Source organism: Zonotrichia leucophrys, chromosome 14 (genome assembly GCF_028769735.1).
Source record: "Zonotrichia leucophrys gambelii isolate GWCS_2022_RI chromosome 14, RI_Zleu_2.0, whole genome shotgun sequence".
NCBI lineage: Eukaryota > Metazoa > Chordata > Aves > Passeriformes > Passerellidae > Zonotrichia > Zonotrichia leucophrys.
In genome coordinates this window covers 4,316,632-4,329,403 of record NC_088184.1, presented here as the reverse complement: position 1 = coordinate 4,329,403, position 12,772 = coordinate 4,316,632, and the positions used below count along the sequence as shown (strand labels likewise).

Genomic DNA, 12,772 nt, shown 5'->3' with positions numbered 1-12,772 from the left:
AACCATAGCAAGAGTTCAAAAAACAAGGACAGCAGTTAAAATGCACACTGCTTTTCATGCCATGAGCACAACGGAGGACTCACCAGGGAGGCAGGATGGAAAGTGCTCCGTGCCAGGGCTCGGGACCGGCTCCTGCTGCCCCCGAGCATCCCGCACTGCTCTGCTCTCACTGCCACAGCTTCGGGGCTCCCATTACCTCAAGCAAAACCTTGGCTTTTGGAAGCACATTTCCTTCCCAGAATGAGACAAACCCTGATTTGTCTCTGTTCTGCTCTCAAACAGAACTGATTTGTGGTCTGCGAAACTCCTGACTCAGCAAGACACAAAGCAAACAAAGGAGAGAAATGTCTTTACCGAGGGTGGTAGGAATAGGGTGTCTGTAGGAAGTTTGCTTACTGGAATGAAAAAATCCCAAACCCACCAAATAGACTAAATTTAGTAATTTGAACATCTCACTAAAAGCACAACACCACCCAAAATTAAGACAGCAACATAATAAAATATTTACAGTAGTCTGCAATGAATGGTTAAACCTATTCACCTATAGCCTATGAGAGAATATCTTCCTTTCATAAGCAAAAACAGATTTTAAGAATGCAATACCCACATAAACAATGCAACCTGTACCAAATTGTTTGATTCCTGATGTTTGGCTACAAAGAAAAGAGGAATGCTCTCAAATCTGTAGGGAAGGTATTCCTGCTTCAGAAAAAGCTTTTAATGCCTGTGCTCATGAAAAGGTGCACACTTGTTCTGAGCAACTTCCACTTCAGCTGGAAACTTTGCCTTGCTGTATGTTCTTTGGCAACACCTGGTGGAGTTTGGATAAAACTACAATAATATTGTAAAAGAAAAGTTAGGGCAACTCTTGGATTTTTTGGCTAAACGCTTCTGAAGAAGTTACTTAAACTGTTCACAAAATGCAAACTTAAAGTAAAGAGAAAGCAATTTCTTGGGTTTCACAAAACATCAGTGGGTATTTTTATAGTATCAAATTCCATATTACAATAATTACAATATCTAGCTTTGATCTTGAGATTAGGAGCCAGCTTGTTTTGAACTACTATAATGAAAAAAGAACAACAAATAAAATTAAAAATGCCTTCTACTTAATGTAACCCAGAGAAAAGATTTCGTGTTTACAATAAAGTGATTGTCACTCGAAGCAACAAATTGAGGAAACTGTCATCTCTACACCAAAAAATACAGTGAAATAAGGGACGTTTTAAGAGAAAGTGTCTGACCCCATTTTGTATTTGCTCTGTCAATGCCTGGGAAAAGTTTGTCCATTTAGTCATTAACAGACAGAAGTCATTCCAGCTGAGCAGGGAACAAGTATCTGCTTGTGGCACAGACCTGAAATTATAATCCATCAAAAACTATTCTCATGGTGGGGAGGAAGCTTCTCCTCCAAGTGATAGTGCAGGGAGTATTCAGCATAATATGACACAGGGGCTGTCAAATTAGTCTCGTTAGATATACTGTAATTAACAGAAGGGAGCCCAATGTACTTATCACAGGCAGCCACTTGTATTCAAATCATGCTGAAGAGTTCTGAGGCCCAGAAGCATATTTCTTGTTTTTCTTTATCTTTGTTCCCCTATCAAAGCACTAAAACCCAGCAGCATTTTACCCCAAGAATAAAATTTAAAGAGAATTTGTGATTTATTTTCTCTTTGTACAGCCTAGCAATAAATTAATGAAGAAATCTACTGACAAAGGTGAAATTATCTTTTTTGGATGGATTTCAGCTTATTAAAATCTAGGTTAAAATTAAACATGATGCTAAGAATTGATGGCCAAATTATTTTTTTTGTTGCAATCTCTGCTATTGAAAACAATTTTAGATTCTGATGTTTGGAAATGCACTATCCCCTTTGCAAATTGGCTGTGAGATGTCAAACATTTTTGTCAAGCAATGTTCAGAAATAGAGCATGGGATTACTCTGCAGATGTGAAACACCTCACAGATCACTGCCCATCCTTCCAGCCTGTCTCTGATACATTCATTTTACAAACAGATCTAATGCTGCAGATGAAAGCTAAGCCAAGGTGAGGTGCATGTCAATATGTTACTAAAATATCACCACGACAAAGGGTTTAGATGTAAAGCATTTAAGCATAGAAGTAACTCTATCCATTTAAAAATTAGGATCTAAACCTCAAATGAGGACCTAAACTTTAAAGAAAAAGCCTGCTTTCAATTTCTCCACGCCTTTCACCTGAGAATTACAAAGCACTTGGAAGTAATTAAGGAATTGAATTTCCAAGAGGTCTGGAGAAGAGTATGGGGATCACTTAACAGCCACCTTTTAGGTGAAGCAGAGATGCACCAGGACACCCTACAAATGCTTTTGAAAGAAAAGGAAGGGAAAAGCCTTTATCATGTTAAAAAAAAAAATATATCCAAATTACACCTTTAGTGTCAAGCTGTGATGTTTCATAACCAAGAGCAGCAGCATCCTGGGGTTGCTAAGAACCTGAAGTAAAACTTCCTGCATGTTTTCTACTTTTCTGTTCTGCTGGAAAATTTGCAAAGCTGTCCTTAGCAATAGGTTCTTTATTGACTCAAGACAAGAGCAGAGTGATTTCAGCTTTGTGTCTCATAGTGCAGACTCACAGTGTGTGCTGAAGGTAGAGCCCAATCCTCATAACTCCACGTTTCCACATTTCTGATTGTAGAGAGATACCTCTAAATTCTGCAGCTCAGAATTGTGCACATCTGAGGAAAATGCATTTTTCAATTAATGGTTTGGGCCTTTTTTTTTGTTCTCACTTCAACTAATTTAAGGGATATTAAAAAAAAATAAACAAGACTATTGAAATTTAGATCATGCATATCTTTCATTTACTTTAGAGCAGCTGCCAGAAAAAGGGAGCAAGGTAGTAGACAAAAGGTCCAGCAACTGAAGTACAAGATTCAATTCCTTTAAATGCATTTAAAGGCTCTAAAAGCCATGTTATAGTATCTTCCCCAAACCATTCAGTTTCTGCTAGATTTAGCACTTTTGTCCCTTTGTATTCGCAGACTTCACATAGCTTCTCCCAGGCTGGCAGGCCAACATATTAGAAATAAAATGCAATTCTGGTATCTGACACTTCAATTTAGCTTCTTCAGTAGCAAAGATCATCAACTGCACTGCTTTCTCCCATGACAGAAGATCACCTAAATATCACTTAACTGATGTGAGCTCTGTTGGTAATGCATACACTGTCTCCCCACTACATTACCACCATGCTGCCTAGAACAAAAATCAATTTTTAATTGACTGGATTATTTGAGGAATGTGGCCCATCCACTGTGCACTGCTGATAGATTCTCCTGGTTTTCCTGTCAGCAAAGACTGTAAAATTTGAAGCAACTTCAATACAGTAATTCAGGGATTTATCCAGAAGCCATATGAACAGAACAACATCACGGTGTTTTTCAGTGCTACCTCTCCATTATTCTCTCTCCTGGCTAGCCAAGTGAGGACTCTAAACCACAGTACACATAAAAAAATAAACCACTGACACAGGAAAAATGATGAGGTTTTCACTGCAATGAAAATCATGCAAAGAATCCAAATGAATAAAGAACACAGAGGAATAGAGAGGACTAGAAAAAATCCTGTCAAGGCATGGAAAGTTACACTGCAGAGTATCAAACCTGCAGGAGCAAGCTGCAATTCCTGGGCCCAGCAGCAGCCAAAGCAAGATTTCTCAGCTTAGTACCACTCCTGCTCCTTCAGTAACCACTGCTGCCATGAGATCCACACCCAGGCAGTTAAGGCAAAGGGTTGACATGAAAAAAATAACATTACACCAATGAAAACATGGGGGTCAGGGGGTATAAAACACTCAGCATTCACCAGGAAATATTGCAGTAAGCAATTTCACAAAGCACAGCATAAACTGTTCACTGACTGGTGTAGGGACAGTGAAAGTCTCTGCCACTTGCACAAGTTCTCTGACATGTGTGTAATTTTCCTTTTATCTCTCCTTTTCTTACTGCTGAAACAAAAGACAACTGCACTGATGTCCTAAACAGAAAATTCTAATCTTGTACCACAACCCTTTCCAGCACAGTCAAGTGTCAAAACTCTGCACTGGTTTTAATTGATTCTGAGCAATGTCAAATATCAGCACAGAAACAGAAATTGTAAATTAAAGGTACTGCTATGTGGCCAGGATAGATCTATATATGAGATATGATTGGCTTCTTATGTTTCTGATTCTCATTTCACAAACATCCAAAATACACATTGTTTTGTTGTTTTTTTTTTAATTCAATCACATACATTAGAGCTGGACTAAATATTTGGGCTACCTGCAGTACAAATTAGCCCAAATCAGTGTTCTAGCCAATAAACACACGGATCAGAGGGGTCTGTGCTGGCTGTAACAAAGCTGAGGGAAGACAAATTCCTGATCTTGCATAAAGTCAGAGTGACACAGTAAGGGAAGGCTGGGTTTGGGTTAGAGCTGTCAGAACAAAGCGAGCCTGGTGAGGTTTCTCTCAGATCACACCTTGTACCCTGTTTGCCTGACATTTCTGATGCACTGCAGAAAACTTTTCTCCTCCACTTTAACAACAACAACAAACTTTGGTATTTTTTCAGAGCTCTATTCACTTTCAAGCTTCTCCATGAGCTCCTTAAGTTGACAAGAACAAAGAAATATTTCAACTTTTTGTTCTGGTTTGGTGGGGTTTTTCTGTTTGTTTGTTTTCCTCCCGTTGTTAGGGTTATTATTATTTTTTTTTCCTCCTGGTGTTTCATGGCAGTAACATCCCCAAAGCTTAACTAGGTGCTAGATAAAAACAAGCCACTGTAAATACACAAATTATTCCAGGTCTCTGAATATTTCAGTAATTGTCCATCATTACTGAAAATAAGTGTGTATTTAAAACTAAATTTATGCTTTGAAACAAGATGAAAGCATGATTAAAATTACTGTAGAATACCAATTAAAAATTAGAGTAGACCTTTCTGCCTTATCTTTTGGAATCAGGACTCTGGTTTTTGTCTAGGTTGATCTTTTTTGCTAATATAAAATGACAAAATGCAACCATAACTGATATCCTCCACACCCAAATTACTTAAAGTACTTCAAGTAATCAGCTCATGATTGGCCTCTGCACAAGAGCTCTGTGAACTCATCTTCCCAACAGCCCTTTTTTATTTTGCTATAGAAATCTGCAAAGCAGCTGCTTAGGAAAAATGGGTTATAAAGTACAAAAACTTCACCCTGCTCAACTAATGCAAATGCCTGGGTCTGTTCCCTATGGATTCTTCAAGGTGCTCTCCCATTAACACTGGGGATGTTTAGCAGAGCTCAGCTGGGATGAATTCACAGTGGGGTTTGATGATCTCCAGCACCCCAAAGCCAACCCATGCATTACAGAATATCAAAGACCAGTTCTCATTCCTTTGCTGATCATGGTAGTTGAAAATCTGGGGGTTTTAAGCTTATAGATAACTATAAAACAGTATCCTGAGGATGAGGTCATGATGCAAAATATTCCAGTCTTACTTTAATAAAACCAGCAATAACCTGCTACACTTACACCATACATTCCCTCTATTAATCCTATTTCACAAGTAAAGGAAAAAGTATAGGGTGGAATGAACATTTGCAAAAATTACTTTAATTGCTGCTGACTATTCTGAAGGATTCATCATCTAAAATAAAGCCCTTGTGTGTAAAACCTGGCATTCATCTCCTGAGACATCTAAGAAAACAGACTTTCCCAAAGAGAAAGAAAGCAGAGTGAAGATTTTACTAGAAGCAAGAAGGCCTCATATTTTGGTCTTCTGAGCTTACTTTTGGAACTTTTAGATTCTGATGTTTGGAAATGCACGATCTCCTTTGCAAATTAGCTGTGAGATGTCAAACATTTTTGTCAAGCAATGTTCAGAAATAGATTCAACTTAAAAAAACCCTTCAACTTCAGCAAGTGTACAAGAGTTCTGCCTGGGCAGCATTTCCAGATTAGAAATCTTCAGTAAGGGCTGCAATCCAGGCAGTCTGGGCTGAATTTGAAGCAGTATTTGGGGTAAAACAGGAGCCTAAAGGTTCCTGCTGCTCCCAGTGACTCTGCTGCAACTGGGACTGAACAAGGGAGATTATTAAATTAAAGCATCACTGAATCCTCCCTCTCCAAACCTTAACACTTTGTCAGATGGGCTCAGTTACCCCAAATGAAACAAAAACTCCATTAATTTCAGTCTTGGGCAATAACAAAGCTGAGTATTATTGTACTTATCCCCTCAAAATCAAGCAGATTATTCTGGTGGCTGACATATCTGTATCACAGAGATAAAAAACTGATTCTGAAAATTTGTCCATCACTAGCCAGTGACCCAGTGACAGCCATATTGAAACAACACTGTCTCTATATATAATAGAATAATATGAGTAATAAATAGATATATATAATATTATATGTATATATAAAAATATATATGTATATATATAAAAATATATCTATAACTAGAATATCTATTTCTACAATACATAAAACCAACTATCAGAATTCAGAATTTTGGTTTTTATCTATGTAGGATTTCCTGTCTACAGGAAACCATTAAAAAATAACCTGTGCTTTGGTCATCTGTCTTCTAATTTTTACTCGGTTCTTCCTAAAGCATCTTTTCTTGGCTCCTTTGTAGGTAGCAGGATGGACTGCAAAGCTCTCCTCAGTGTTTCCGAATCCTCCATGTTGCACAGAGAAAATTCTGAAGACATTTATGTCAGCTATTAACAGAATCTTCCATGCCATTTTGCAGCTACATGTCTTTGTTCTTTGTGTTATGTATGAAACTTGTATTTTAGAGTTTTCTAAAATGCTGCTTCAAACAAGCAATGATGGAAAACAGTGTCTGCCTCTGGCTACATGCAGGCTTTTTAGCTCATGAACAGAGATTCCTTCGACCTATTTTACTTCTATCCTATTTAACTGTTTCTGATAGCAAGTTTATGTCCACCCCTGGTTTACAGAGCTCTAATTCCTTCCTAACATTCCAAATATTTTCCTTGAGCTGGAGTCAAGAAATCCTAATGCTTCATGACATAAACCATATGAATTTAATTTAGGTACATATAGTGGTAAAAAATATTTTGTATAACGCCAACATTTCTGCTTCTCCATTTCAAACATTCATTTAATAATGCAAGTCTATTAATCTGATGAATGCTAAGTACAGGACAATGTGCAGATACCTAATTTTACCCAGAGGGAAACAAAACAATTTCCAAAAAGCCATCACTTAGTACAGCTCTCTGTTGATATTTCAGCAATCTATTTGTCCCTTGGATATATTCAGAGAGCATTCTACAAGCCTACAAATGCATCTTTTTAATAACAGTACCACATAATTCTTCACTGCTACACAGAGATGAAAAAGTGCAAATGTGTTATCTATCCCCAAAACAAAGGTAATAAGGCTTTGTCTTTGCTTTTTTTGCAGTGCTTTAAGCATTTACCTTAATGAGCTTTGTTTCTCTGTACCTCTGGAGAATACTATTCTGCCCAACAAAACAATTTATTGCCCAGAATGTTACTACTGCTGATAAAATCTCAGCTCCTCCAATACTTCTGCCTTGACAGCTAATACCCTAATGTTTCATTTACAGCTGAACAAAGCAGCTTATCTCTGCTAAAAGGGGAATTAGTTAGTAGTAAGAAATAATTTCAATCATCTGTTCTGCTTCCCAAGTAAAGTGATGACTTGGGCATTCTTGCTTCTATCTGATGACAGGTGTGTTGCAGTTCTTGGAATACAGAACAGGTCTGTCACAGAAGCTTTGTAATTCCTACAATGCAGCTACAGGGATTAGGGGAGAGTCAGGTCTTGGCTGTCAAAAAAAATCTGCAATCAGCAGAGTGTGGCAGTCAGCACTTGTACTTTACAGTTAGGGCACGGACTGCAGGGACAGAATCAGCTCTGATCAATAAACAGCTTCATTTTCTATCTGCAGCTCTACTGATACAGGAATATTCCAACAAGTTGATGCATATGTGAAATTCCTTATTAATAAGCAAATAGGTTTTGTTGACAAATCAGGCTTTATGGCAAAAATGGCTTTGATTATCACCTTACTGTGTAACCACCTAATCATTTCTATCCCCAGGAATGAAAATCAACAAGGATTTCATCTGCATATCACACACAGCAAATCAGTAGTGGGATTCCTCTCCAGAGCAGCTGAGATATACTTGGGAGTCTCTGTGGCAAAGGACAAGGACTGATCTTTCCTTGATGTCTGAATGACCTTCCTTTGCCAACAGCAGTTTTTCATGTTGGTAGATAATAAGGTCACCTGAATCCTTCAGGGAAAGCAGCATAGCATTTGCCCACGCTGTATTTTCTCTGTACTAATATTTTCTGTGAGTAATCATTTAGTTTGCACTGAGTTTAAAAGCATTACAGAAGTGATTACAACTGTGATGCCATTATTGAGTTCCCCAATATTTGGTTAGACAACACAATTAATGACAGCATGAGAATTTATAGCTAATAGTTTTTAAATTCAGTATGTTTTATCAGGAAAAAATTATGGATTGCAGGAGGCACTGGTAAAAAAAAAAGTTGTAGTTGGAGATGAAAGAGCATTTGATAAAAATATTAACATATTATTTTCTCATGCAATAATGCCAAATTAAGTTTGCATAAGGAAGAGGCACTGCCATGCTGCAAGGTGCTGTGTGATCCTTCACTCAGAACACTTGTCTTAGCAGAGTTCCAGTGGATTTTCAATTAATTGCACCTTCTTTTCTGAGATTCTTTGTAATCCTATCTCACATTCTTACTTCTGAATCACAACTACATGCTATAAATCCCTTTAAAAATTAATTAATAATACACATGGCAGTTCCACTAGCACTATAAAGGTGCCCAACATCTGTCATGCATGATATTCAACTCTTTCTGCACCAGGATTTCTCTGACCACTTGGTGTGTTCTTAACCAGCTCTCCAGAGATACAAGACCAACCCAGCTTTATTTCTATTCAGGTGGCAATCCAGGCACCTGATCTAACTTTATATGGCTAAAAGGTCATTCTGCTCCTCTGCTATGAGAGATTACTTCATTCTACTTTAATGTGTCTCATGTTGTTACAAAAAACCCTGAATGGCCTGAGCAGCCCTTTCTATCGAGGGATGCATTCCTCAGGAAAAAGGAAAAAAGTGGTATCACAGAGGATAATATGCTTATTTACTCAAAAAGCCATTTACTAAAATCTGAATTTGTACTTTAACTGAGCTTAACAATGAAAATCTTAAATGCTCGCTTGGCTGCTGCACAACATGGCAAATTCTGCATGACTGCCCAAGGGAAAGTTGATTAATCAAAGGGTTGGGATCAGAAATGAACAATCATTTCACACATATTTATGCAGAAACCCAATAGTACTCCACTAAATGCTGCTAAAATCCAGAAATGTGAATTACTCCACATATCACCAGACTACAACTGTCCTGAGCTGCAAAAAGAGCACCCAGGCACAATGGCTCAGAAGGTGAGACTGTAAGGACGTGGCTGGCAGAGCATTTCCTCCAGAAAGAATCAGCTGCAGGAAGGCAATAAGTGAGCAAAATAGTCAAGACTATTTCTTGTCCAAGGTGTTGTGTTCTATCAGCATGTAACATTCAGCTAGGATAACCACAGACCAAACTGCTTGCTACTAATTCTATTTTTTTGTTGTTTTTAAAATCTTTTCCTACTACTCATCCTTTCATCCTTTTCAAATTAAGCGACTAAAGTGGTTAAAATGAACTGATATCACAGATCATCCAAACACCAGCATGTTTTATTTTAAAAGGCCAGAAAGAGAGCAAAAATTAATCCTTGCATATTCTCCTACCTGTATTTCAACCTTTTGTTTGTATGCCTGCATCAATATTGATACCAGCACACTGCAAATGGTTCCTCACCCCACTTCTAAAATAACCATCCATCCAGATATAATAATGAAAATATGGATAGAATTTTTATGCTCATATCAATTATCAAGGTACACACTGGCACTGCACTAAGGCACTTGGGTGAAAGTTTAAAATCAGCTGATTTTAAACTTTATTTAGCTGATTGCTTAACACAAATAAATGCTCAAAAAGGCAAGGCAGGAAAATACAATGATTATTTAAGAATGCCAGGAAAGGTTTAAATCTAATGAAACAGGTGGAAGAAAAGTACTGCTATCTAACCTAGAAAAGACAAATTTCTTTTTGGTTTACTGAAACCCCTCAATAAAAATATAAGGAGAATATGTAAGAAGGAATAAGTAGATGCAGCTGGAACAGCAGCAGTTATAGACAGCTATATGGAAAATGAATTTGGGAGAGGATTTGGCATCAAAGATAAACTTTATGCACTCTCAATATCAAACTCATATGTTTATAAATACATATTTACACAGTGCAAAGTCCCAGAGTTCTTACTCACTAGAAACATTCCAGTGAAGGAATATTAGCAGATGTGGTGCCACAGAACCTTGAAGAGGGAGCAGAATGAAGCTGGATCTTCTCTAATTGATTTCCCATGGCAGAAAGGACAATGCCTAAATGCACACAACCCTAAGAGATCCATTTGGCCTGAAATTATTTAATTCTTAGTGCAGGTCCTGTGCTACTGTTAATCTTTGCAAACTATTATTTTACTGATGCATGCATTAAAGGGTAAACACATAGCTGTTCAAGATTTAACTCCACTGAAAAAAGCAACATGGAGGTTTCCCTTCACTGAGATTTTACCTCTGAAATTAAATTTTGCACAAAATATGAGCTCTTGAAAAGTAAATTACGAGTCAGACTTTCTAAGTGAAAAATGTAATTAAAGAGTTGATTCTGCAAGCACCAGAATTGTCTTGAGCCACAGTGTAGTTACTACTCCTGACATTTAGTATAATTTCAAAACATATAATTTTTTCTTTCTCAGCACTTAGTATTAAAAATTTTTTAAATATAAAATTAGACAACATGCACAGAAAGATGTGGAAACTACCTATTTGCTGCACACTGTGCAAGTTCAATTGGCCATAAATGCTTAAGAAAATGGAAAAATGGCAAGAACATGGGCTGCATGCACTGAGGTCACTTCTGTTATTTTTTTCCATCTCATCATACATTGTGTGAGCTGCATTTCCAATAAAACTTCCCCTGAAAATAAGGTAACTTCAAGCAGTATGCACTTTTTTTTAATAGTATACAAACTAGAATTCCTTTCTCACATAAATTTACACAGAACCCCAGAAAACACAAGGCTTAGGAAAAGCAGCACCATCACCACATATAGTAGTGGCATGTGAATTACTGAATGTTGCTGAAAAAACAGAGATTTCTTATTTTTCATGGACAAATTTAGCTGGTTAATCCTATCAACCACAGGGATTTTGGCAGTTGAGAATGCCAGAGCATCTGTGACTTTGACTTTTCTTGGAAAGAAAGCAGAGCTGGAAGATAACTCCTGAGTCAGGCCCTTGAGTCACCTGCTAGGAAGCCACATGATGTAATTTTTCTTAAGGGCAGAAACTCCTTCTCAAAATTTGATAAGTGCTTGACCTCCCCTGGCCCAAGCTCAAACTGGAATCCTGTTTCAGGAACTCCCTGATGGGTCTATTTAAAGGTTCTTTTACATGTCTCTGTAAATTATCATGGCCAGCACGTCCCTCTTTAGCTAAAAAGGCCATGCACATCCTGTCCTCTACTCCCAAGCAGCCACAGATAACAACAATACCACTTCTCAGCATTTCCTTGGCTTCACCAACCATGCTCAGCTCTTTTCCAACATGATCAGCTCTCTGTTTTTCCCCCTTCCAGCCTCTCCCTGCACCTATTCCATTTTGTGTCCATCTGTCATCACTCAGCTGCACCATCTGGTTCACAGGAGACACTACACAGACCCGGAATTTCCCATTAATTGTGTGCTTGAGTTTGGGACAGAGAACCCACAACACTGGCCTTGCTACTTTGCAGCTATTACAATATTTAATAACACCTGGGACACAAAGGTATTACAGTATTTAATAACACCTTGGGCACAAAGGTATTACAGTATTTAATAACACCTGGGACACAAAGGTATTACAGTATTTAATAACACCTTGGGATCAAGGGAATGTGGGGTGTCAAGCACAAAACCCCCAGATTAATAACCCAGATTTGAAATTAGGCTCTATGACCTGTCCACACAAAACCAGCAGCTCTTTAATGTCCAAATTTGTTACAGAGGAGTTTTTTAAATATCAGTAATATTTGGTTTTAACAGTTTAAGTACTGCAATTTAAGAATTACTCTAGTAACAAGAAATAAATACAATAAATATATGTCACTTTACTATCAGGGTCTGTGATTACACTATGCAAAGACTGCTTAAATAGTTGGAGAATATTCTTTTAAGCTTTTGTTCATACTCATGTCTGGAGAGCTATTTGCTCACCTGGGCTAATTTTCTTTCTAAATACCTCTCTATTATCATGGCCAGCAGTAATTAAAAACAAATTATTTTTTTAATGAATACACTGGAGTTTCTTTAGGTTTTGGGTTTTTTTTTTTTCCATTTTATAACAGACTACAATGCATATTAGAATAAAGGTGTCTTTGTTAGGTGGCCACTTTAGGATGAAACTATCAGAACATATGAGAGGATAGGAGGGCACAACAAAACAGAGAAAGCATTTTGCTGGATTAATCAAAGAGGAAGATTTCCTAATATTGTACGCCCACCCCAACACCACCAGCCACTCGTCCCAGATCTAGAAAGTAATGGAGAGAGAGCTTAATATAATG

The 12,772-nt window shown here is 37.6% G+C and overlaps 1 protein-coding gene across 38 annotated transcripts in view; it reads right to left on the bottom strand.

Moving 5' to 3' along the window:
• The window catches only part of RBFOX1 (RNA binding fox-1 homolog 1), a 1,152,005-nt gene that overhangs the window by 190,413 nt on the left and 948,820 nt on the right, over window positions 1-12,772 (bottom strand). The window lies entirely within an intron of this gene.